At 48.6% G+C, this 26,297-nt stretch overlaps 1 protein-coding gene and 1 long non-coding RNA gene across 5 annotated transcripts in view; one reads left to right on the top strand and one right to left on the bottom strand.

Annotated features, from left to right (window-relative positions):
• Nucleotides 1–14,264: 14,264 nt before the first annotated feature.
• Nucleotides 14,265–25,783, bottom strand: LOC134732308 (uncharacterized). 2 transcript variants are annotated; one of them, XR_010115339.1, is made up of 2 exons: nt 25,714–25,783; nt 14,265–21,841 (listed from the first exon to the last, which is right to left on the bottom strand). It is a non-coding gene; the product is annotated as an uncharacterized lncRNA (long non-coding RNA). The 2 variants fall into 2 exon arrangements; XR_010115338.1 differs by having other exon boundaries at nt 25,542–25,764.
• A 39-nt stretch (nt 25,784–25,822) lies between these two features.
• BRD4 (bromodomain containing 4) overlaps nt 25,823–26,297 on the top strand; it is a 101,161-nt gene continuing 100,686 nt past the window's right edge. For all 3 annotated transcript variants that reach the window (XM_055235505.1, XM_055235507.2, XM_055235506.2), the window contains exon 1: nt 25,823–26,066. The gene's annotated coding sequence lies outside the window, so the exon portion shown is untranslated. The remainder of the gene's footprint in view (nt 26,067–26,297) is intronic.

Raw genomic sequence — 26,297 nt, 5'->3', positions numbered from 1 at the left:
CACTTTGGGAGGCCGAGGCAGGTGGATAGTCTGAGATCGGGAGTTCAAGACCAGCCTGGCCAGCATGGTGAAACCCCATCTCTACTAAAAATATAAAAATTAGCCAGGCATGGTGGCAGGTGCCTGTAATCTCAGCTACTTGGGAAGCTGAGGCAGGAGAATCGCTTGAACCTGGGAGGCGGAGGTTGAAGTGAGCTGAGATCACACCACTGCACTCCAGCCTGAGCCAACAGAGCGAGATTCCATCTGAAAAAAAAAGGTCTGGTAAGCCGGGCGTTGTGGCTTATGCCTATAATCCCAGCACTTTGGGAGGCTGGGATTTGACGTCAGGAGTTCGAGACCAGCCTAGCCAACATGGTGAAACCCCGTCTCTACTAAAAATATAAAAAATTGCCGGGCGCAGTGGCTCACGCCTGTAATCCCAGCACTTTGGGAGGCCGAGGCGGGTGGATCACGAGGTCAGGAGATCGAGACCACGGTGAAACCCCGTCTCTACTAAAAGTACAAAAAACTAGCCGGGCGTGGTAGGGGGTGCCTGTAGTCCCAGCTACTCGGAGAGGCTGAGGCAGGAGAATGGCGTGAACCCGGGAGGCGGAGCTTGCAGTGAGCCGAGATTGCGCCACTGCACTCCAGCCTGGGCGACAGAGCGAGACTCCGTCTCAAAAAAAAAAAAAAAATATATATATAAAAAATTAGCCGGGTGTGGTGGCAGGTGCCTATAATCCCAGCTACTCGGAAGGCTGAGGCAGGAGAATTTCTTGAACCCAGGAGGCAGAGGTTGCAGTGAGCCAAGGTCATGCCATTGAACTTCATCCTGGGCAACAAGAGTGAGACTCCATCTCAAAAAAAAAAAAAAAAAAGTCTTGTAGTAGAGGCTGGTCTTGAACTCCTGGCTTCAAGCAATCCTCCCGATTCAGCCTTCTGAGTAGCTAAGACTACAGATGCATGCCCCCACACCCAGCTTTCATGAATTACTTTATTCCTACACTTAGAGTTAAACTAGGCCCTCATTCCCCAAGATGAGGAATAACTACAAGTGGGGTGCTCTTATGTTTTCCAGAGATAAGAGAAATAAATTGCAAGCTTACTCATTTAAAGGAAGAGAACTAATATTTATCAGTTATTTCCCCCTTTTGCAGAGAAAAACTTGATGGGGAGATAGTAACTTTCAGGGTCACAAAGCAAAGATGGGTTCCCGATAAACATACAGGTTTGTGACACACCAATGGCTGTGCACATTCCACAGGCACCTTTTTAAATTTTTATTTTTCTGACCTGGGGTCTGTCTGTCACCCAAGCTGCAGTTAAGTGGCACCATTTCAACTCAGTACAACCTCCCCTCCCTCCCAGGCTCAAGCGATCCTCCCACCTCAGCCTCCCGAGTAACTGGGATTACAGGTGTGCACCACCACACCTGGCTAATTTTTGTATTTTTAATTTTTTTTTTTTTTGAGATGTGGTCTTGCTCTGTCGCTCAGGCTGGACTGCAGAGGCACTATCTCTGCTCACTGCAACCTCCGCCTCCCAGGTTCAAGTGATTCTCTCGCCTCAGCTTCCGGAATAGCTGGGACTTAGGCATGCCCCACCATATCCTGCTAATTTTTGTATTTTTTGGTAGAGACGAGGTTTCATCATGTTGGCTAGGCTGGTCTCCAACTCCTGACCTCAAGTGATCCGCCTGCCTTGGCCTCCCAAAGTGCTAGGACTACAGGCGTGAGCCACCGTGCCCAGCTTCATTTTTGTATTTTTAGTACAGACAGCATTTCGCCATGTTGCCCAGGGTGGTCTCAAACTCCTGGCTTCAAGTGATCCACCCACCACAGCCTCCAAAGTGCTGGGATTACAGGTGTGAGCCACCACACCCACAAAGCACCTTTACAAACATTTGGAGAACATGGCAATACCTGCTTCCATCACTAAGCAAAAAATCTTAGCAATGAGAGCCTAATTTCAACTTCGTGTTAGTCATATTGTGGACCTGTGTGATTTCATTAGATTTTCTCATGAAATTCGTACATTTGCTAAAGAGAAAACAAAACAGTGTACTCAGCAAAGAGCTCATTCAAGTATATGTAATTATCCTTTCCATTTAGATTTTGGACATGTAAATAGTTTTCCATTTATTTATTTTTCTGAGACAGAGTCTTGCTCTGTCACCCAGGCTAGAGTGCAATGGCGCAATCTCGGCTCACCACAACTTTTGCCTCTGGGGTTCAAGCGATTCTCCTGCCTCAGCCTCCCAAGTACCTGGGATTACAGGCATGTGTCAGCTACTTTTTGTATTTTTAGTAGAGATGGGTTTTTGCTATGTTAGCCAGGCTGGTCTCAAACTCCTGACCTCAGTGACCTGCCTGCCTCAGTCTCCCAAAGTGCTGGGATTACAGGCATAGGCCATTGCACCCAGCATTTTTTTTTTTTTTTTTTTTTTTTTTGTGACAGAGTCTCGTTCTGTTGCCAGGCTGGAGTGCAGTGGCATGATCTCAGCTCACTGCAACCTCCATCTCCCGGATTCAAGGGATTCTCCTGCCTCAGCCTCCTGAGTAGCTGGGACTACAGGCACACACCACCACGCCCAACTAATTTTTGTATTTTTAGTAGAGACGGGGTTTCACCATGCTAGCCAGGCTGGTCTTGAACTCCTGACCTTGTGATCCACCCACCTCGGCCTCCCAAAGTGCTGGGATTACAGGCATGAGCCACCATGTCTGGCCTCATTGTGGTTTTGATTGACATTTGCCTAATGACTTATGATGTTAGGCATCTCTTTATGTGCTTCTTGGCCATTTGTGTATCTTTGTATATCTACACAAGTTCTTTGCTACTTTATTTTTATTTATTTATTTTTGAGATGAAGTCTCGCTCGTCACCGAGGCTGGAGTGCAGTGGCGCGATCTTGGCTCACTGCAAGCTCTGCCTCCCAGGTTCATGCCATTCTCCTTCCTCAGCCTCCCAAGTAGCTGGGACTACAGGCACCCGCCACCACACCCAGCTAATTTTTTGTATTTTTAGTAGAGACGGGGTTTCACCGTGTTAGCCAGGATGGTCTCGATCTCCTGACCTCATGATCTGCCCGCCTTGGCCTCCAAAGTGCTAGGATTACAGGCATGAGCCACCGCACCCAGCCTATTTTATTTTATTTTATTTTATTTTATTTTTTATTTTTTATTTTGAGACAGGTCTTGCTCTGTCGTCCAGGCTAGAGTGCAGTGGTATGACTACAGCTCACCATAACCTCAACTTCCTGGGTTCAAGCAGTTCTCACCTCAGCCTCCCAAGTAGCTGGGACCTGGCATGTACCACCACGCCCAGCTAATTTTTTCATTCTTTTTTTTTGTAGAGATGGGTTCTTCCTTTGTTATCCAGATTGGTCTTGAACTCCTGGGTGCAAGCCATCCTCCTGCCTCAGCCTCCCAAAGTGCTGGGATTACAGGTGTGAGCCACCACACCTCACCTTTGCCCATTTTAAAATCAAATTGTCTTTCTGCTGATAAGTTGTAGGCATTTTTCATTTATATTGAATACTAGATACTTGGCAGATACATGATTTGCAAATATTTTCTCCTGTTCTGTGGGTTATCTTTTCATTCCCTTGACAGTGCTCTTTGATGCTCAAAATTTTTAATTTTGAGGCTGGACGTGGTGGCTCACGCCTGTAATCCCAGCACTTTGGGAGGCCGAGGCGGGTGGATCACAAGGTCAGGAGTTTGAGACCAACCTGGCCAGCACGGTGAAACCCCGTCTCTACTAAAAATACAAAAAAATTAGCCAGGCGTGGTGGCGCACGCCTGAAATCCCAGCTACTCGGGAGGCTGAGGCAGGAGAATCACTTGAACCCGGAAGGCGGGGGTTGCAGTGAGCGGAGATTGCGCCACTGCACTCCAGCCTGGGTGACTGAACGAGACTCCATCTCAATAAAATAAAGTAAAAATGAAATAAAAGTGAGTTTCTGGGAAAAAAGAAAAATTAATTTTGATGATGTCCTATTTGTCTATTTTTTATTTTCTAAATTGTGCTTTTGATGCCATATCAATAAAACCACTGCCATTCAGTCCAACAGGCTGTGAAAACAGAAAAAAGAAAAAGAAAAAATCATTGTTAGGTCCAAGGTCATGAAGATTTACCTCTTCCAGCACCTCAGGAGGCCAAGGTGGGAGATCGCTTGAGCCCAGGAATTTGAGACCAGCCTGGGTAACAGACCCCATCTCTACAAAAAAAACATTTTTGGCTGGGCACAGGGGCTCATGCCTGTAATCCCAACACTTTGGGAGGCCGAGGTGGGTGGATCACCTGAGGTCAGGAGTTCGAGTCCAGCCTGGCCAACATGGTGAAACCCCGCCTCTTCTAAAAATACAAAAATTAGCCGGTATGGTGGTGTGTGACTGTAGTCCCAGCTACTTGGGAGGCTGAGGCAGGAGAGTTGCTTGAATCTGGGAGACAGAGGTTGCTGTGAGCCAAGATCGTGCCACTAAATTCCAGCCTGGGCAACAGAGCGAGACTCCCTCTCAAAAAAAAGAAACAAAACAAAAAATTAGTCTGGCATGGTGGCACGCACCTGTAATCCCAGCTACTCAGGAGACTGAGGCAGGAGAATTGCTTGAACCCGGGAGGGAGGCAGAGGTTGCAGTGAGCTGAGATCTTGTCGCTGCACTCCAGCCTGGGCAACAGAGGGAGACTCGGTCTCTTAAAAAAAAAAAAAAAAAAAAAAAAAAAATGCTGGGCATGGTGACTCAAACCTGTAATGCCAGCACTTTGGGACGCCGAGGCGGCGGATCACCTGAAGTCAGGGGTTCGAGACCACCCTGACCAACATGGCAAAACCCCATCTCTACTAAAAATACAAAAATTAGCCAGGCGTGGTGACACGTGTTTGTAGTCCAAGCTACTTGGGAGGCTGAGGCAGAAGAATCACTTGAACCCAGGAGGTGGAGGTTGCAGTGAGCTGGGATCGCACAACTGCACTCTAGACTGGGCGACAAGAACAAGACTCTGTCTCAAAAAAAAAAAATTTATTAGCTTGGCATGGTAGCGTGTACCTGCAATACCAGCTACTCGGGAGAAGCTATGGTGGGACAATCACTTGAACTCAGGAGTTCAAGGCTGCAGTGAGCTATGATTGCACCACTGCACTCAAGCCTGGGCAACAGAGCAAGATCCTGTCTCAAAAAAAAAATTTACCTCTAGACCAGGCGTGGTGGCTCACGCCTGTAATCCCAGCACTTTAGGAGGCCAAGGCAGGCGGATCACCTGAGGTTGGGAGTTCGAGACCAGCCTGATCAACATGGAGAAACCAGGTCTCTACTAAAAATACAAAATTAGCCAGGCATAGAGGCGCATGCCTGTAATCCCAGCTACTCAGGAGGCTGAGGCAGGAGAATCGCTTGAACGCGGGAGGTGGAGGTTGTGGTGAGCCGAGATCACACCATTGCACTCCAGCCTGGGAAACAAGAACGAAACTGTCTAAAAAAAAAAAAAAAAAAAAAAAATTGGCCGGGCGCAGTGGCTCACTCCTGTAATCCCAGCACTTTGGGAGGCCGAGGCGGGCGGATTAAGAGATCAGGAGATCGAGACCATCCTGGCTAACATGGTGAAACCCCATCTCTGCTAAAAATACAACAAATTAGCCGGGTGTGGTGGCAGGCGCCTGTAGTCCCAGCTACTCGGGAGGCTGAGGCAGGAGAATGGTTTGAACTCAGGAGGTGGAGCTTGCAGTAAGCAGAGATTGCGCCACTGCACTCCAACCTGGGCAACAGAGTGCGACTCCGTCTCAAAAAAAAAAAAAAAAAATTACCTCTATGTTTTCTTCCAATAATTTAATTAGCTCATATTTAGGTCTGTAATTCGAGTTAATTTTTGTTTGTTTTTTTTTTTTTTTTTTTTTTTTTTTGAGACAGAGTCTCGCTCTGTCGCCCAGGCTGGAGTGCAGTGGCGCAATCTCGGCTCACTGCAAGCTCCGCCTCCCAGGTTCACGGCATTCTCCTGCCTCAGCCTCTCCGAGTAGCTGGGACTACAGGCGCCCGCCACCACGCCCGGCTAATTTTTTTGTATTTTTTAGTAAAGACGGGGTTTCACCGTGGTCTCGATCTCCTGACCTTGTGATCCGCCCGCCTCGGCCTCCCAAAGTGCTGGGATTACAAGCGTGAGCCACCGCGCCCGGCCCTGTTTTGTTTTTTTGAGACGGAGACTTGCTTTGTCGCCCAGGCTGGAGTGCAGTGGCGCAATCTCAGCTCACTGCAAGCTCTGCCTCCTGGGTTCATGCCATTCTCCTGCCTCAGCCTCCACAGTAGCTGGGACTACAGGCGCCTGCCACCACGCCCGGCTAAGTTTTCGTATTTTTTAGTAGAGACGGGGTTTCACCTTGTTAGCCAGCATGGTCTCGATCTCCTGACCTTGTGATCTGCCTGCCTCAGCCTCCCAAAGTGCTGGGATTACAGGCGTGAGCCACTGCACCTGGCCAATTTTTTTTTTTTTTTTTGAGATGAAATCTCACTCTGTTGTCTAGGCTGGAGTGCAGTGGCGCAATCTCGGCTCACTGCAGCCTCTGCCTCTCCAGTTCAAGTGATTCTCACGCCTCAGCCTCCCAAGTAGCTGGGATTACAGGTGTCCACCTCCATGCCTGGCTACTTTTTGTATTTTTAGCAGAGACAGGGTTTCATCATGTTGGCCAAGCTGGTCTCGAACTCCTGGTGTCAAGTGATCCTCCTGCCTTGGCCTCCCAAAGTGCTGGGATTATAGGCGTGAGCCACTGCGTCTGGCCAAGTTAATTTTTATATACGTGTAAGGTAAGGGTCCAACTTCACTCTACTCCATGTGGCTTATCGAGTTGTCTCAACAGTATTTGTTGAAGAGACTGTTCTTTCCCCCAATGAATGGTCTTGACACCCTTGTCAAAAGTTAGTTGACCATATAACTACATGGTTTACTTCTGGACTGTCAGCTCTATTCTATTGTTCTACATATCTGTCCTTATGTCACTGTGCTTTTAAGTAAGATTTAAAGTCAGGCAGCGGCTCATGCCCATAATCCCAACACTTTGGGAGGCTGAGGCAGGCAGATCACATAAGGCCAGGAGTTAAGACCAGCCTGGCCAACATGGTGAAACTTCATCTCTACTAAAAATATAAAAATTAGCTGGACAGGCCAGGAGCGGTAGCTCACGCCTGTAATCCCATCACTTTGGGAGGGCGAGATGGGTGGATCATCTGAGGTCAGGAGTTGGAGACCAGCCTGGCCAACATGGTGAAACCCTGTCTCTACTAAAAATACAAAAAATTGGCCGGGCGCGGTGGCTCACGCTTGTAATCCCAGCACTTTGGGAGGCCGAGGCGGGCGGATCATGAGGTCAGGAGATCGAGACCACGGTGAAACCCCGTCTCTACTAAAAATACAAAAAAAATTAGCCGGGCGTGGTGGCGGGCGCCTGTAGTCCCAGCTACTCGGAGAGGCTGAGGCAGGAGAATGGCATGAACCCGGGAGGCGGAGCTTGCAGTGAGCCGAGATTGCGCCACTGCACTCCAGCCTGGGCGACAGAGCGAGGCTCCGTCTCAAAATAAATAAATAAATAAATAAATAAATAAATAAATAAATAAATAAAAAAAAATACAAAAAATTAGCTGGGCATGTGGTGCACACCTGTAATCGCAGCTACTCTAGAGGCTGAGGCAGGAGAATCACTTGGACCCAGGAGGGAGGTAGAGGTTGCAGTGAGCCGAGATCATGCCATTGCACTCCAGTCTGGGCAACAAGAGTGAAACTCTGTCTCAAAAAAAAAAAATTAACTGGACATGGTGACATGCACCTGTAATCCCAGCTACTTGGGAGGCTGAGATGGGAGGATCGTTTCAGCCCAGGAGGCAGAGGGTGCAGTGAGCTGATATCATGCTGCCTGTAATCCATCCAGCCTGGGCAACAAAGTGACGACACTCTGCCTCAAAAATTAAAATAAAATAATAAATAACTCAAAGTCGGCCAGGCACAGTGGCTCATGCCAGTAATCCCAGCACTTTGGGAGGCCGAGGCAGGTGGATCACCTGAGCTCAGGAGTTGGGGACCAGCCTGGGCAACATGGTGAAACCTCTTCTCTACCAAAAATACAAAAAATTAGCTGGGCATGCTGGTGGGCACCTGAAGTTCCAGTTAGTGGAGACACTGAGATGAGAGTATCACCTGAGCCTGGGAGGTAGAGGTTGCAGCGAACTGAGATCATGCCACTGCACTCTAGCCTGAGTGACAGAGACTGTGCTCAAGAAAAATAAATAGGCTGGATGTGGTGGCTCACGCCTGTAATCCCAGCACTTTGGGAGGCCAAGGCGGGTAGATCATGAGATTAGGAGTTCAAGATCTGCCTGGCCAAGATGGTGACACCCCGTTTCTACTAAAAATACAAAAAAATTAGCTGGGCATGGTGGTAGGCACCTGAAATCCCAGTTAGTCGGGAGGCTGAGGCAGAGAATTGCTTGAACTGGGAGGCAGAGGTTCCAGTGAGCTGAGATCGTGCCACTGCACTTTAGCCTGGGTGACAGAGCCAGACTCCATCTCAAATAAATAAATAAATAAAATAGATGAATAAATACAAGGCCGGGTGCAGTGGCTCATGCCTGTAATCCCAACACTTTGAGAGGCCAAGGCAGGTGGATCCCCTGAGGTCAGGAGTTTGAGATTAGCCTGGCCAACACCCAACATGGCGAAACCCTATCTCTTCTAAAAATACAAAAATTAGACAGGTGTGGTGGCGCATGCATATAATCCCGGCTACTTGGGAGGCTGAGGCAGAACAATCACTTGAACCTGGGAGGCGGAGGTTGTAGTGAGCTGAGATGGCGCCACTGCACTCCAGCTTGGGTGACAGAGTGAGACTCCATCTCAATAACAATAAAAACATGAATAAATAAAATAAATAAGGAAATGTGACTTCTCCGACTTTGTTCCTCTTTTTAAAGATTGTTTTAGTTATTTTGTGTCCCTAATTTTTTTTTTTTTCAGACGGAGTCTCGCTCTGTCGCCCAAGCTGGAGTGCAGTGACGTGATCTCGGCTCACTGCAAGCTCCGCCTCCCAGGTTCACGCCATTCTCCTTCCTTGTCTCCCACATAGCTGGGACTACAGGCGCCTGCCACCACACCCCACTAATTTTTTGTATTTTTAGTAGAGACGGGGTTTCACTGTGTTAGTGAGGATGGTCTCAATCTCCTGGCCTCGTGGTCCACCCGCCTCAGCCTCCCAAAGTGCTGGGATTACAGGTGTGAGCCACCGCGCCCGTTTTTTTTTTTTTTTTTTTTTTTTTGAGACAAGAGTCTCACTCTATCAACAATGCGGAGTGCAGTGGCGCAATCTCAGCTCACTGCAACCTCCACCTCCCATGTTCAAGCGATTCCCCTGCCTCAACCCCCCGAGTAGCTGGGATTACAGGCACATGCTACCACAACCAGCTAATTTTTGTTATTTTTAGTAGAGATGGGGTTTTGCCATGTTGGCCAGGCGGGTTTTGAATTCCTGACCTCAGGTGATCCGCCCACCTCGGCCTCCCAAAGTGCTTGGATTACAGGCGTGAGCCACTGCATCCGGCCCCGGCCCGTGACTTTTCATATGGATTTTAGGGTCAGCTTGTCAAACACAGCTGGTATTCTGACAGAGATATCAGACAGGAAATCTACAGATCAACTGAGGTAATATTGCTTTTTTTTTTTTTTTTTGAGATGGAGTCGTGCTGTCACCAGGCTGGAGTGCAGTGGTGCGATCTTGGCTCGCTGCAACCTTGGCCTCCCGGGTTCAAGTGATTCTCCTGTCTCAGCCTCCTGAGTAGATGGGACTACAGGCATGTGCCACTGTGCCCAGCTAATTTTTGTATTTTTAGTAGAGATGGGGTTTCGCCATGTTGGCAAGGATGGTCTCGATCTCTTGACCCTGTGATCCACCTGCCTCAGCCTCCCAAAGTCCTGGAATTACAGGCATGAGCCACCATGCCCAGCCTTGGACCTCTTTTGTTCCTAAGTATTTTTTATATGTTTGATGCTATTGTAAAATGAAGTTTTAACCTTTCTTTTTTTTTTTTTTTTTTTTTTGAGACAGAGTCTTGCCCTGTCGCCAGGCTGGAGTGCAATAGTGCGATCTCAGCTTACTGCAACCTCCGCCTCCTGGGTTCAAACGATACTCCTGCCTCAGCCTCCAAAGTAGCTGGGACTACTGGTGCGTGCCCAGCAAATTTTTCTATTTTCAATAGAGACAGGGTTTCACCATGTTGGCCAGATGGTCTCGATCTCTTCACTTCGTGATCCGCCCTCAGCCTCCCAAAGTGCTGGGATTTCGGGGGTGAGCCACCGTGCCCGGACTAAAAAAATTTTTTTTTTGTGATGGAGTCTTGCTCTGCAGCCCTGGTTGGAGTGCAGTGCCAGCATAATCTTGGTTCACTGCAACCTCTGCCTCCTGGGTCCCAGTTAAGCAATTCTTCACCTTAGCCTCCCGAGTAGCTGAGATTACAGGCGCACACCACCATGCCCAAATAACTTTTGTATTTTTAGTAGAGACAGGGTTTCACCATGTTGGCCGGGCTGGTCTTGAACTCTTGACCTTGTGATCCACCCACCTTGGCCTCCCAAAGTGGTAGGATTACAGGCGTGAGCTACCATAAAATTTTTTTTTGAGACGCAGCCTCATTCTGTTGCCCAGGCTAGAGTGCAATGGTGTGATCTTGGCTCACTGTAACCTCAGCCTCCCGGGTTCAAGCGATTCTCCTGCCTCAGTGTCTGAGTAGCTGAGATTACTGGTGCGTGCCACCACATCCAGCTAATTTTTGTTTTTTTAGTAGTGACACGGTTTCACCATGTTGGCCAGGCTGGTCTTGAACTCCTGATACCAAGTGATCCACCCACCTTGGCTTCCCAAAGTGCTGGGATTACAAGTGTGAGCCACCACACCCAGCCTATTTAAAACATTTTTAATTAAAAATCTTGGGCCGAGCGCGGTGGCTCATGCCTGTAATCCCAGCACTTTGGGAGGCTGAGGCGGGTGGATCATGAGGTCAGGAGATCGAGACCATCCTGGCTAACACGGTGAAACTCCGTCTCTACTAAAAATACAAAAAAATTAGCCGGGCGTGGTGGCGGGCACCTATAGCCCCAGCTACTTGGGAGGCTGAGGCAGGAGAATGGTGTGAACCCAGGAGGCAGAGCTTGCAGTGAGCCGAGATCGTGCCACTGCACTACAGCCTGGGTGACAGAGCGAGACTCCATCTCAAAAAAAAAAAAAAAAAAAATTGTTTGTATTCAGGGGGTCTGCCTGATAATTTTTTTTCGTTGTTGTTGAGACAAAGTCTCGCTGTTGTCACCCAGGCTACAGTGCAATGGCACAATCTCGGCTCACTGCAACCTCTGCTTCCCGGGTACAAGCGATTCTCCTGCCTCAGCCTCCTGAGTAGCTGGGATTACAGGCACCTGCCACCACACCTGGCTAATTTTTGTATTTTCAGTAGAGACAGAGTTTCACCATGTTGGCCAGGATGGTCTCGAACTCCTGACCTCAGGCAAACTGCTCACCTCAGCCTCCCAAAATGCTGGGATTACAGGCGTGAGCCACTGCATCTGGCCAAGAATGTTTAATTTCATTTTTGGGTTGTTCGTTGCCAGTGTACAGAAATACAAGTAAGAGGTTTTTGTGTGTTGATCATGGACGCTAATTTTGTGGAATGTATTAGCTCTAATAAGTTTGTTTGTGTGTGTATGTGTGTGTTCTTCAGGATTTCATATCTATAAAATCACATCATCTGTGAATAGATACAGTTTTACTTCTTTGATTACTGTCTTCCAGTACAGTGCTGGCATTGTTGTAACACTTTTCTTTTATTCTTTTCTTTTTTTTGAAACAGGGTCTTGTTCTGTTGCCCAGACTGGAGTGCAGTGGCACAACCATAGCTCACTGCAGCCTCAATCTCCTAGGCTGAAGTGATCCTCCCATCTCAGCCTCCTGAGTAGCTGGGACTACAGGCATGCACCACCACGCCCTGCTAATTTTTGTATATTTTGTAGAGACAGGGTTTCTCCATGTTGCCTAGGCTAGTCTCAAACTCCTGGGCTTAAGAGAAACTTCTCCCAAGGCAATGGGATTACAGGTGTGAGCCATGGCACCCAGCCTCTTTTTTCTTTTCTTTTTTTTTTTTTTGAGACGGAGTCCTGCTCTGTCTCCCAGGCTGGAGTGTAGTGGCACGATCTCGGCTCACTACAACCTCCGCCTCCTGGGTTCAAGTGATTCTCCTGCCTCAGCCTCCCGAGTAGCTAGGATTGCAGGCACACACCACCATAGCCAGCTAATTTTTTTGTACTTTTAGTAGAGATGTGGTTTCGCCATGTTGCAGGCTGGTCTCCAACTCCTGACCTCGAGTGATCCACCTGCCTTGGCCTCCAGAAGTGCTAGAATTTCAGGTGTGAGCCACCGTGCCTGGTCCCAGCCTGTTTTTAAAGCATATTTACATCCCCAGTAATATTCCTCTCGACTGAATTCCATTATGTTGATGTGGAAGACCATTTATTCCTACAAATACTATATTTCCAGCCAACTCATTCAAGCCAGATTATTTCAATAAAGAACAGAGTGTATGTAACATCTCCTTTTGGGGTCTAAGTCTGAGTCACAGGTCAACAAGTTGGGCATTTGTGTCTGCAGGGCCTAGGCATTGTGGGTGCACAGATCACCATGTTTTCACTTAATAGGCCACCCAGCCCATCGCTACCCACTCAAAACGACAACTGAACCTGCCCTGTGGGAAATGCCTGGGGATTTTAGCTTCTCAGATGCCTACAAAGACTTGGGAACATTTCTCTAAATAGATGTGAACAGGCAGAGTTCAAAAATGCATGCAAGTTTCCCATATTTGCTGGCAGAAAATTATCTCTGAAATAACTGCTAAATACTTGTTGTCCTCTTTAGAGATTACCCACATGGGCCGGTGGCTAACTTTAGGGAAATGAAATGCGTGAATGTGAGAATTCTCTACTACAATGGTCCCCAAAAGGAAAACTATAGCCTCCTTAGAGAGACATAAGTTCCTAATTCCTCCTCACAAGAGGACAATGAGAATGACAATACCAATTACCTCAAATGAATTAAGACCACAACAATTATCTGCAGTGTTTGAAATACACTTTGTTGGCCAGGTGCAGTGGCTCATGCCTGTAATCCCAGCACTTTGGGAGGCTGAGGCGGGCGGATTACCTGAGGCCGGGAGTTCGAGACCAGCCTGACCAACATGGAGAAATCCCGTCTCTACTAAAAACACAAAATTAGCCAGGTGTTGTGGCACATGCCTGTAATCCCAGCTATTCAGGAGGCTGAGGCAGGAGAATGGCTTGAACCCGGGGGGGCAGAGGTTGTGGTGCGCCAAGTTCACGCCACTGCACTCCAGCCTGGGCAACAACAGTGAAACTCTCTCTCAAAGGAAAAAAAAAAAAAAAAAATGAAATAAACTTTGTCAACAGGATGGGCACGGTGGCTCACGCCTTTAATTCCAGCACTTTGGGAGGCCGAGGTATGAGGATCACGTGAGCCCAGGGGTTTGAGACCAGTGTGGGCAACATGGCGAAAACCTGTTTGTAAAAGAAAATGCAGGCTGGGTGCAGTGGCTCACACCTGTAATCCCAGCACCCTGGGAGGCTGAGGTGGGTGGATCACTTGAGGTCAGGAATTTGAGACCAGCCTGGTCAACATGGTGAAATCCCAATTCTACTAAAAATATAAAACTTAGCCTGGCGTGGTAGCGCATGCCTGTAATCCCAGCTACTTGGTAATCCCAGCTATTCGGGAGGCTGAGGCAGTAGAATCGCTTGAACCCAGGAGGCGGAGGTTGCGATGAGCCGAGATCACGCCATTGCACTCCAGCCTGGGTAACAAGAGTGAAACTCCGTCTCAAACAAAACAAACAAAAACAATGGCAAGCAAGCCAGAGGCATGGTGGCTCATGCCTATAATCTTAGCACTTTGGGAGGCTTTGGTGAGGATCACTTGAGTCCAGGAGTTTGAGACCAGACTAGGCAACATAGGGAGACCTCATCTCTACTAAAAAAAAAAAAAAAAATTGCCAGGCATGGTGGCACACACCTATAATCCCAGCTACTTGGGAGGCTGAGGCAGGAGGATTGCTTGAGCCCAGCAGGTTGAGGCTGCAGTGAGCTGCGACCATGCCACTGCAGTCCAGCCTGGGCAACAGAGCAAGACCCTGTCTCAAACAAAACAAATAAACAAACTGGCAAGCGTAATAGTATATACATGTCTTTATTTTCACTTTTTGAGACAGGGTCTCACTCTATTGCCCAGGCTGGAATGCAGCGGTGTGATCTTGGCTCACTGCAGCCTGGACCTCTCAGGCTCAGGTGATCCTCCCACCTCAGCCTCCCAAGTAGCTGGGACTACAGGGATGCGACACCATAGCTGGCTAATTTTTTGTATTTTTGTAGAGATGAGGTTTCACCATGTTGCCCAAGACGGTCTCGACCTCCTGGGCTCTTGTGATCCCCCATCCTCGGCCTCCTAAAGTGTTAGGATTATAGGCATGAGCCACCATGTCCGGCCTACATGTGTTTATACATTTGTCAAAACCCATAGAATATACAACACAGAGTGAATGAACCCTAATGTAAAGTACAGGCATTAGTTAATAATGTATCGATATTGGATCTATACTGGCTCATCAGCTGTAACAAATGTAGCACAGTAATGTTAATGCTGATATTGGGGAAAATGGGGTGGAGGGTAGTAGTAAGGGCATATATGGGAATCGTACTTTCCACTCAATTTTTTTTTTTTTTTTTCCTGAGATGGGAGTTTCGCTCTTGTTGCCCAGGCTGGAGTGCAATGGCGTGATCTTGGCTCACTGCAACCTCCGCCTCCTGGGTTCAAGCGATTCTCCTGCCTCAGCCTCCTGAATAGCTGGGAGTACAGGTGTGTGCCACCACACCTGACTAATATTTTTGTATTTTTAGTAGAGACAGGGTTTCATGTTGGGCAGGCTGGTCTCGAACTCCTGACCTCAGGTGATGCACCCGCCTCAGCCTCCCAAAGTGCTGGGATTACAGGTGTGAGCCACCGCGCCCAGCTTCAACTTTTTTTTTTTTTTTTTGAGATAGAGTCTCGCTCTGTTGCCCAGGCTAGAGTGCAGTGGCGCGATCTCAGCTCACTGCAACCTCCTCCTGAGTTCAAGTAATTCTCCTGTGTTCGCCTCCCAAGTAGCTGGTATTACAGGTGCGTGCTGCCACGCCCGGCTAATTTTTTGTATTTTTATTAGAGACAGGGCTTCGCCATGTTGCCCAGGGTGGTCTCAAACTCCCGACCTCAGGTGATCCACCTGGCTCAGCTTCCCAAAGTGCTGAGATTACAGGCGTGAGCCACTGCACCTGGTCTCAATTTTTACGTAAACCTAAAACTGCTAACAAAATAGTCTATTAATTTTTTTAAAATTATAGCAGAGTAGCTTCTGTATCATTACAGAAATGATACGTGTAGGCTGGGCACAGTGGCTCATGCCTGCAATCCCAGCACTTTGGGAAGTTGAGGTGGGAGGATCTCTTGAGACCAAGAGTTCAAGACCAGCCTGGGCAATATGGTAAAACCCCGTCACAACAAAAAATGCAAAAGTTAGCCCAGTGTGGTGGCATGCACCTATGTATGGTTCCAGTACACAGGAGGCTGAGGCAGCAGGATTGCTTGAGTCCAGGAGGTCAAGGCTGCAGTGATCGCACCACTGCACTCCAGCCTGGGTGACAGAGAGACCCTGTGTTTTTTTTTTGTTTTTTTTTTTTTTTGAGACGGAGTCTCACTCTTTTGCCCAGGCCGGACTGCAGTGGCGCTATCTCGGCTCACTGCAAGCTCTGCCTCCCGGGTTCATGCCATTCTCCTGCCTCAGCCTCCCGAGTAGCTGGGACTACAGGCACCCATCACCACGCCTGGCCAATTTTTTGTATTTTTAGTAGAGACGGGGTTTCACCGTGTTAGCCAGGATGGTCTCGATCTCCTGACCTCCTGATCTGCCCACCTCAGCCTCCCAAAGTGCTGGGATTACAGGTGTGAGCCACCGTGCCCGGCGGAGAGACCCTGTCTTAAACAAACAAATAAAAAAGATGCATGTAAAGAAATTTCTGCTTCTCTAGTCTTGAGAGTCTAGAACTAGGATCAGCAAACTATGGCCTACAAGACAAATCTCAGCCACTGTTTTTGAGCAGCCTTCCAGTGAGGAATGATTTTTATATTTTTTAAAAGGCCGACAGCCATGCGTGGTGGCTCATGCCTGTAATCCCAGCACTTTGGGAGGCCGAGGTGGGCGATCACCTGTGGTCAGGAGTTCAAGACCAGCCTGGCCAACATGGAGAAACCCCATCTCTACTAAAAATAAAAAATTAGCCGGGTGTGATGGCGCATGCCTGTAATCCCAGCTACTTGGGAGGATGAGGTAGGAGAATTGCTTGAACCCAGGAGGCAGAGGTTGCGGTGAGCCGAGATCGCGCCACCGCACTCCAGCCTGGGCAACAAGAGCGAAACTCCGTCTAAAAAATAAATAAATAAATAAAAGGTAGACAAAAGTCAAAATAATGACATTTTGTGACTTGTGAAATTTATATGAAATTCTTATTTTAGTATCCATAACGTTTTATTGCCAGTCATGCCATATGTTTACATATTATCTATGGCTGTTTTTGTGCCACAATGGTACAGCTACAAAAATTAACAGTGTAGCTGGACTCAGTGGCTCACACCTGTAATCCCAACACTTTGGAAGGCCAAGGCAAGAGGATCATTTGAGCCCAGGAGTTCGAGACCACACTGGGCAACTTAAATAAGACCCCCATCTCTACTAAAAATAATGAAAAAAAACACAGCCGGGCATGGTGGCTCATGCTTGTAATTCCAGCACTTTGGGAGGCCGAGGAGGCAGATCACGAGGTCAGGAATTCAAGACCAACCTGGCCAACATAGTGAAACCCCGTCTCTACTAAAAATACAAAAATTAGCTGGGTGTGGTGGCACACACCTATAGTCCCAACTACTCTGGATCCTGAGGCAGGAGAATCACTTGAACCCAGGAGGCAGAGGTTGAAGTGAGCCGAGACCCACGCCACTGCACTCCAGCCTAGGTGACAGAGTGAAACTCCATCTCAAAAAAACAAAAACAAAAACAAAACAGCCCAGCATGGTGGCACGTGCCTACAGTCCCAGCAACTTGGGAGGCTGAGGCAAGAGGATGGCTTGAGCCTAGGAGGTTGAGGCTGCAGTGAGCCCTGATGGTACCACTGCAACTGCAGCCTGGGCGAGAGAATGAGACCCTGACGAAAATAAAAAAAAAAAAAAGGCTGGGCGCTGTAGGCCTCATATCTGTAATCTCAGCACTTTGGGAACCTGAGGCGGGCAGATCACCTGAGGTCAGGAGTTCAAGAGCAGCCTGGGCAACACGGTGAAACCTTGTTTCTAATAAAAATACAAAAATTAGCTGGGCATGGTGGCACATGCCTGTAATCCCAGCTTCTTGGGAGACCAAGGCATGAAAACTTGAACCTGGGAGGCAGAGGTTGCAGTGAGCTGAGATCACACCACTGCACTCCAGCCTGGGCAATGCAGCAAGACTCTGTCTCAAAAAAAAAAAAATTGGCCATGTTATAGAGATTGTGTGGCCCTCTAAGCCTAAAATGTTGAGTATTTGGCTCTTTCCAGAAAAAGTTTGTCAACCCCTGGGCTAGGGGAAAAAATGCAAGCAATCTTTACAGAGTCAGGATATCTAGGTTCTCAACTCTGTGTAAATGTGTGACCTTGGGTGAGTCACTTGCCTTCTCTAGGTCTAACTATAAATTCTAGAATGTAACTTTGTGGGCAAGTTCCCATTGGAAAGTGGGCATTGATACAAGACACAAATCCTCCAGCTTTTTTTTTTTTTTTTTTTTTTTGAGATGGAATCTTGCTCTGTCTCCCAGGCTGCAGTGCAATGGTGCGACCTCTGCTCACTGCAACCTCCACCTCCCAGGTTCAAGTGATTCTCCTGCTTCAGCCTCCCAAGTAGCTGGGATTACAGGCACACACCACCACAACTGGCTAATTTTTGTATTTGTATTAGAGATTGGGTTTCACCATGTTGGCGAGACTGGTCTCGAACTTCTGACCTCAGGTGATCCACCCACCTTGGCCTCCCAAAGTGCTGCAATTACAGGTGTGAGCCACGGAGCCCAGCCTCTTTTTCCCTTTTTTTTTTTGAGACAGGGTCTCACTCCATTGCCCAGGCTGGAGTGCAGAGGCTCAATTGTGGCTCACTGCAACCTCTGCCTCCCAGGCTCCAATGATCCTCCCACCTCAGCTTCCTAAATAGCTGGGATGACAGGCGTGCACCACCATATCCAGCTAATTTCTTTTGTATTTTCTGTAGAGGTGGCATTTCGCCATGTTGGCCAGACTGGTCTTAAACTCCTGGATTCAAGTGATCCACCCTCCTCAGCCTCCCAAAGTGCTGGTTTTACAGGTGTGAGCCACCACACCCGACCTTTCTGATGTTTTCAAAGCTGACCATGCTATATAAATTTAACCTTTTTTTTTTTTAAACAGTCTATTGGTCTTTTTTTTTATTTTTATTTTTTGAGATGGTATCTCGTTCTGTTGCCCAGGCTGGAGTACAGTGGCGTGATCTTGGCTCACTGCAACCTTCGCCTCCCGGGTTCAAGTGATTCTCCTGCCTCAGCCTCCTGAGTAGCTGGGATTACACATGCCTACCATCATGCCCACCTAATTTTTATATCTTTAGTAGAGACAAGGTTTCACCATGTTGGCCAGGCTGGTCTTGAACTCTGTAAAGCAATCTTTACAGAGTCAGGATATCTAGGTTCTCAACTCTGTGTAAATGTGTGACCTTGGGTGAGTCACTTGCCTTCTCTAGGTCTAACTATAAATTCTAGAATGTAACTTTGTGGGCAAGTTCCCATTGGAAAGTGGGCATTGATACAAGACACAAATCCTCCAGCTTTTTTTTTTTTTGAGATGGAATCTTGCTCTGTCTCCCAGGCTGCAATGCAGTGATGCGATCTCTGCTCACTGCAACCTCCACCTCCCAGGTTCAAGTGATTCTCCTGCTTCAGCCTTAGAGTGATTAATGTGCTCAATACGTACATAAATTCTCTTGGCAAGAATTTTGCCCTTAACTTGTTCGTTTAGAAGAATCCCAACAGCATGCTCGGTAACACTGTAGACTCTTCCAGTTTTGCATGATAACAGTTGTGGGGCATTCCTTTGTGAACAGTACCCATTCCCTTGATGTCTACAACATTACTTTTCTTACAGATTTGCATGTATGTGGCCAAAGGAACAACTCCATGTTTTCTTTTTCCTTTGTTTTTTAGTTTAGTTTTTTGTTGCTGCTGCTGTTGTTGTTGTTGTTGTTTTAAATGGAGTCTTGTTCTGTCTTCCAGGCTGGAGTGCAGTGGTGCAATCTCAGCTCACTGCAACCTCCACCTCCCGGGTTCAAGCAATTCTTGTGCCTTAGCCTCCCGAGTAGCTGGGAGAACAGGTATGCACCACCATGCTTGGCTAATTTTTGTGTTTTCTTAGTAGGGACGGGGTTTCACCATGTTGGCCAGGCTGGTCTCGAAATTCCTGACCTCAAATGACCCACCTGCCTCAGTCTCCCAAAGTGCTGGGATTACAGGCATGAGCCACCATGTTATCTGAGATAGACATATCTATCTCAGATAAGATAACATACTGTATGTGATCCTGACATCATCTCCAATAAGGCAGATCTCAAAGTATTCACGTGAAATGACTTCCAGCCAGACACAGTGGCATGCACCTGTAGTCCCCGCTATTTGGTATGCTGAGGTGGACTGGGAGGATCGCTTGAGTCTAGGAGTTCTGGGCTATATGTATTAAATAAAAAAAGCTGGCTGGGTACGGTACCTCATGCCTGTAATCCCAACACTTTGGGAGGCCGAGGTGGGCGGATCATTTGAGGCCAGGATTTTGAGACCAGTCTGGCCAACGGTAAAACCGTTGTCTCTAATAAAAATACAAAAATTAGATAGCTGTGGTGGCGCATGTCTGTAGTCCCAGATACTTGGGAGGCAGGGGCATGAGAATCGCTTGAAGCTGGAAGGCAGAGGTTGCAGTGAGCCGAGATCGCACCACTGCACTCCAGCCTGGGTGACAGAGCAAGACCCTGTCTAAAAAAAGAAAACAGCAAAAAGCAACAGATATAGGATGATCCCTTTTGTTTAAATAACACAACTATTTCTGTACATTGATATATATTGATGCATAGAATAAAAATCTAAGCTGGGCAGGCAGCTATAGTCCCAGCTACTCAGGAGGTTGAGGTAGGAAGATTGCTTGGGCCCAGGAGTTCAAGGCTGTAGTCAGACATAATTGTGTCTGTGAATAGCCACTGCATTCTAGCTTGGGCAATATAGCGAAACCTTATTGCTACGAAAAACAAACAAACAAAAAAACAAATTAAAAAAAATAGCCAAGTGTAGTGGGGCATGGGTGTAGTCCTATGTACTCAGGAGGCTGAGGTGGGAGAATTGCTTGAGTGGAGAAGGGTGAGGCTGCATTGAGCTATGATCATGCCACTGCACTCCAGCATGGGTGACAGGGTGAGATTTTGTCTTTATAACTTAATAAATAAATAAGCCAGGCGCCGTGGCTCAAGCCTGTAATCCCAGCACTTTGGGAGGCCGAGGTGGGCAGATCACTTAAGGCCAGGAGTTCGAGACCAGCCTGGCCAACGCCGCGAAACCTCGTTTCTACTAAAAATACAAAACAATTAGCCAGGCATGGTGGGACATGCCAGTAATTCCAGCTACTCAGGAGACTGAGGCACGAGAATCTCTTGAACCCGGGAGGTGGAGGTTGCAGTGAGCCGAGATCATGCCATTGCACTCCAGCCCAGGCGACAGAGTGAGACTGTTTCATAAATAAATAACATGTGAACCATGAGGTAACAAGACTATTTTTATTAAAGTGACTCAACCAGATAAACATTTTCTGAGTTTGAGCTATCTTCGAGGAGTTAGGCAAAGCACTATGGAAGACAAAAAGAATGAGACATTGTTGTCCCAAATGATTTTTGGAGACAGCTTTTGGAACTGCCTTTACAGCCTGAATATTTTTTCCAGGTTGGATTTCATTTGTAGCAATGTCCAAAAGCCACCTGGTTAGGTCTAGTTATCAATCTAGATATATGGTTTTGTCTAATGTCTCTGTGTGACTCTACAGTAAAGTGAGGGCTTTTATTATGTGATTTGCAAACCAACAGTTCCAAATTACTTCCAAAAACATTTATTGTCAACAATGATAATTTTTTTTTTTTTCGAGATGGAGCCTCGCTCTGTCCCCCAGGCTGGAGTGCAGTGGCACGATCTCGGCTCACTGCAACCTCCGCCTCCCGGGTTCATGCCATTCTCCTGCCTCAACCTCCCGAGTAGCTGGGACTACAGGCACCCATCACCACACCCGGCTAATTTTTGTATTTTTAGTAGAGACGGGGTTTCACCATGTTAGCCAGGATAGTCTCGATCTCCTGACCTCATGATCTGCCTGCCTCAGCCTCCCAAAGTGCTGGGATTACAGGCGGGAGCCACCGTGCCTGGCCAACAATGATAAATTAAGTGGATAATGCAACAAGACAAGATAACTACAGGGAAGGAGAGCTTAAAATAGATACATTGTGATTTCCTTAAAAAAAAACAAAAAACCCAGTAACAACAAACCAGTTGTTAATACCTATTCACAAAGCCCTGGGTACCCTCCTGCTCGTTTTCCATTTCTGATCATCTTCTGCATAATTGCCAGGGGTGCAAAATTAGGAGCCAGAAGATATTCACAAATTTCAATATTCTGTAATACAGAGTTAGAAGGAAGTTTCAATGAAGGAGTTACAATTATATCCTTTATTTCTTACAGCTAATAACTTGTTTTCTCATGCTTTGTTAAAAATAAAGGGTTAGGCCAAGGCGGGAGAATCACTTGAGGCCAAGAGTTGGAGATCAGCTTGGCCAACATAGTGAGACCCCGTGACTACAAATTTTTTTTTTTTTTTTTTTTTTTGAGACAGTCTTGCTCTGTCACCCAGGCTGGAGTGCAGTGGTGCGACCTTGGCTCACTGCAACCTCCACCTCTTAAGCGGGCTCAAGTGATTATCCTGCCTCAGCCTCCCAAGTAGCTGGGATTACAGGCATGCAACACTATGCCTGGATAATTTTTTTTTCTTTTTTTTGAGATGGAGTTTGACTCTTGTTGCCCAGGCTGGAGTGCAATGGCGCGATCTCCGCTCACTGTATCTTCCACCTCCGCAATCTCTGCTCACTGCAACCTCCGCTTCCTGGGTTCAAGTGATTCTCCTGCCTCAGCCTCCTGAGTAGGTGGGATTACAGGCATCCGTCACCAAGCCCGGCTAATTTTTTCTATTTTTAGTAGAGATGAGGTTTCACCATGTTGGCCAGGCTAGCTGTGAATTCCAGACCTCAGGTGATACACCTGCCTCAGCCTCCCAAAGTGCTGAGATTACAGGCATGAGCCACTGCACCCGGCCTCTAATTTTTGTATTTTTAGTACAGACTGGTGTGTTCACCATGTTGGCCAGGCTGCTCTCAAACTACCGACCTCAGGTGATCCACCCACCTCAGCCTCCCAAAGTACTGGCATTACAGGCGTGAGCCACTGTGCCCAGCCAACTACGAACAATTTAAAAACTTAGCTGGGTGTAATGGCACATGCCTGTAGTCCCAGCTACTCGGGAGGCTGAGGTGGGAGGATTGAATGAGCCTAGGAGGTCGAGGCTGCAGTGAACCATGAATGCAACACTGCACTCCAGCCTGGGCAACAGAGCAAGACTCTGTGATAAATGAATAAATTAATACATAGATACATGAATGAATGAAAAACTTTAATTTTTAACTTTGCTTAGGACCCATTAGTGATTTATGATTGCCCCTGGTTAAGCATGAGCAAACATATGATAGAAAAGAAACTATTTTACTAGTATCCTATTATATCCATATATTCTGAAACCACGGGCCATCAGGAAATGTTTCATTACTTGGACTTAAAAAAAAAAATACCACGTAGACTTTTTTTTTTTTTTTTTTGAGACAGAGTTTTGCCCTGTCACCCAGGCTGGAGTGCAGTGGCATGATCTTGGCTCACTGCAACCTCCACCTCCCAGGTTCAAGCGATTCTCCTCCCTCAGCCTCCTGAGTAGCTGGGACTACAGGTGCCCACCACCACACCGGGCTAATTTCGTTTGTATTTTTAGTAGAGACGGGGTTTCACCATGTTACCCAGGTTGGTTTCGAACTCCTGACCTCAGGTAATCTACCCACGTTGGCCTCCCAAAGTGCTAGGATTACAGGTGTGAGCCACTGTGCCTGGCCCCATGTAGACTTTTTAGAACTGAGTTTGCTTCCTTTTTTTTTTTTTTTTTTTTTTTTTTGAGATGGAGTCTCGCTGTCGCCCAGGCTGGAGTGGAATGGCATGATCTCAGCTCACTGCAACCTCTGTCTCTTGGGTTCAAGTGATTCTCCTGCCTCAGCCTCCAAAGTAGCTAGGATTACAGGCGCCCGCTACCATACCTGGCTAATTTTTGTATTATTAGTAGAGTCGAAGTTTCACCATGTTGGCCAGGCTGGTCCAGAACTCCTGACCTCAGGTGATCCACCTGCCTCGACCTCCCAAAGTGCTGGGATTACAGGTGTGAGCCACCGTGCCCAGCCTGCTTTCCATTTTTAAAAGATGGGAATACAAAATGCTAAGAGAGTGGCCTGGGTGCGGTGGCTCACGCCTGTAGTTCCAGCACTTTGGGAGGCTGAGGGAGGTGGATCGCTTGAGCCCAGGAATTCAAGACCAGCCTGGGCAACATGGTGAGACCTCCTCTCTACAAAAATACAAAAATTAGCTGGGCATGGTGGCGCACACCTGTGGTCCCAGCTACTAAAGAGGCTGAGGTGGGAGGATCACTTGAGACTGAGAGTTTGAGGTTACAGTGAGCTATGATCCAGCCACTGCACTCCAGCCTGGGTGACAGAGCAAGATCTTGTCTTAAAAAAAAAAAAAAAAAAAATATATATATATATATATACACACATATATATATATAAAAATATATATATAAAAGGAAAGAGAAGTGGTTATGTTTCCAGGTTTGAAAACTTTCACAGTATTATTTTAAGCTGCAAGAGACATATGCCTAACTTCCTCCTTTTAGCGATCTCAAAACTACCCCATGTTTACTAAGCTCTTCCGTGGCCAGGTGGGGTGCTTTGGAAGCCCTAGAAGAGGTCATGTGATGTTTTTTCCCCTCGGACTCACACATGTACAGTAGGCACATACGTCCTGGAGCTGACTTAGGGTTGAGTCTTTTTCTTTTTTGGAGACAGAGCCTTGCTCTGTCGCCCAGGCTAGAGTGCAGTGGCACAATCTCGGCTCACTGCAACCTCCGCCTCCTGGGTTCAAGTGATTGTCCTGCCTTAGCCTCCCGAGTAGCTGGGATTACAGGTATGGGATTACAGGCATGCCCCACCACACCCGGCTAATTTTTTTTTTTTTTTTTTTTGAGACGGAGTCTCGCTCTGTCACCCAGGCTGAAGTGCACGGGCGCGATCTTGGCTCACTGCAAGCTCCGCCTCCCAGGTTCATGCCATTCTCCTGCCTCAGTCTCCCGAGTAGCTGGGACTACAGGCGCCCACCACCATGCCCGGCTAATTTTTTGTATTTTTAGTAGAGACGGGGTTTCACCTTGTTAGCCAGGATGGTCTCGGTCTCCTGACCTCGTGATCTGCCCGCCTCGGCCTCCCAAAGTGCTGGGATTACAGGCGTGAGCCACCGCGCCCGGCCCACACGGGGCTAATTTTTGTATTTTTAGTAGAGGTGAGGTTTCACTCTGTTGGCTAGGATGGTCTCAAACCTCTGGCCTCAAGCCAGCCTCCTGCCTCTGCCTCCCAAAGTGCTGAGATTACCGGCGTGAGCCACCGCGCCTGGTCTGACTTGGGGTTGAGTCTTAAGGATGGGAAGGAGCTGGGCGTGGTGGCTCACGCCTGTAATCCTAGCACTTCAGGTGGTCGAGGCAGGGGGATCGCTTGAGTCCAGGAGACAGAGACCAGCCTGGCCAACATCGTGAGATCCCATCTCTACAAAAAATAGTTAGCTGGGTGTGGTGGTGCACACCTGTAGTCCCAGCTACCTGGGAGGCTGAAGCAGGAGGATCGCTTGAGGCCAGGAGGATCGCTTGAGGCCAGCAGGTTGAGGCTGCAGTGAGCTATGACTGCACCACTGCACTCCAGCCTGGGAGACAGAACAAGACCATGTCCCTTTTTTTAAAAAGGTGGGTTGGAAGAAGGTCAGCAGGGGGACATAAGAGGAGGGGGGGACATAAGGAGGATCCGCCTCGGCCTTGCTCGCAGCCTCCTCTCACCTCCTTTCCTCCACTTCACCCCAGCCCCGGCGCCCCCATCGCAGCTCTCTCGCCTCCACCTCCCCACCTGGGGTTCTCCCTTAGGGCTCTCTCCTCCGCCTCCTCCATCAGTCTGGGGTCCCTCCTCACCATCCTCCCTCCCTGTGAGGGTCTGTCTTCAGATCTTTCTTAGTAATTTGGATGTCTCTCTCAGCCTTCAGATCTTTTCCCGCAGGCCCAGCCTGCAGTCCGCCCGTTTCCCCCAGCTCGCTCCGTCGCTCTGCGGGGTCTCCTCCCTCAGTCCGCGGTATCCCCTACTCACCTCGCAGCCACTGTCTCTCCAGAGCTCGTTCGCGCCGGGCGCCGGGGCGGGGCGCGCACACCGGGCGGCGGCGGCGCGGGGCCGCGCGCGCAGCGTGCGCGGTGACGTCAGTGCGCTGGCGGCGGCGGCGGCGGCGGCGGCGGCTGGGCTGTTTGTTCTGGTCTCCCGCAGCCGAGGAGCCGAAGCAGTGGCGGCGGCTGCAGCGGCGGCTGCCGGCGGTGCCCGCGGGCGAGCGCGGCCTGTGAGCTCGGCGGAGCGGCGGGCGGGCCCCGGCGCCGCGCAGGCAGCTCGGGGAGGGGGCGGCGGCAGCAGGCGGACGGCCGGCGGGGGCGGCGTGCGGCCTAGTGTCTCAGGTAAGGACCGGTGCCCTTCGGGGCGGCGGACGACACGGGGCGGCCGGCGGAGGCTCGCGGCGCGGTCCGCGTAACCTGCATTGCGTAATGGGGCCGGTGCGCCGCCACCTACGCCATCCGCGCGGCGCGGGGGCGGGAGGCCGGGGCTACGCGGGCTCGGGCCTGCGGGCCTCCCGCGCCGCTCGCTCCGGGCCGGGACGGCCTGCGCCGTTGGTGTCGGGGCGGCGGGGT

This window comes from Symphalangus syndactylus, chromosome 13, assembly GCF_028878055.3.
Source record: "Symphalangus syndactylus isolate Jambi chromosome 13, NHGRI_mSymSyn1-v2.1_pri, whole genome shotgun sequence".
In the NCBI taxonomy this organism is placed as follows: Eukaryota; Metazoa; Chordata; class Mammalia; order Primates; family Hylobatidae; genus Symphalangus; species Symphalangus syndactylus.
This window is presented reverse-complemented; position numbering and strand designations above follow the sequence as displayed.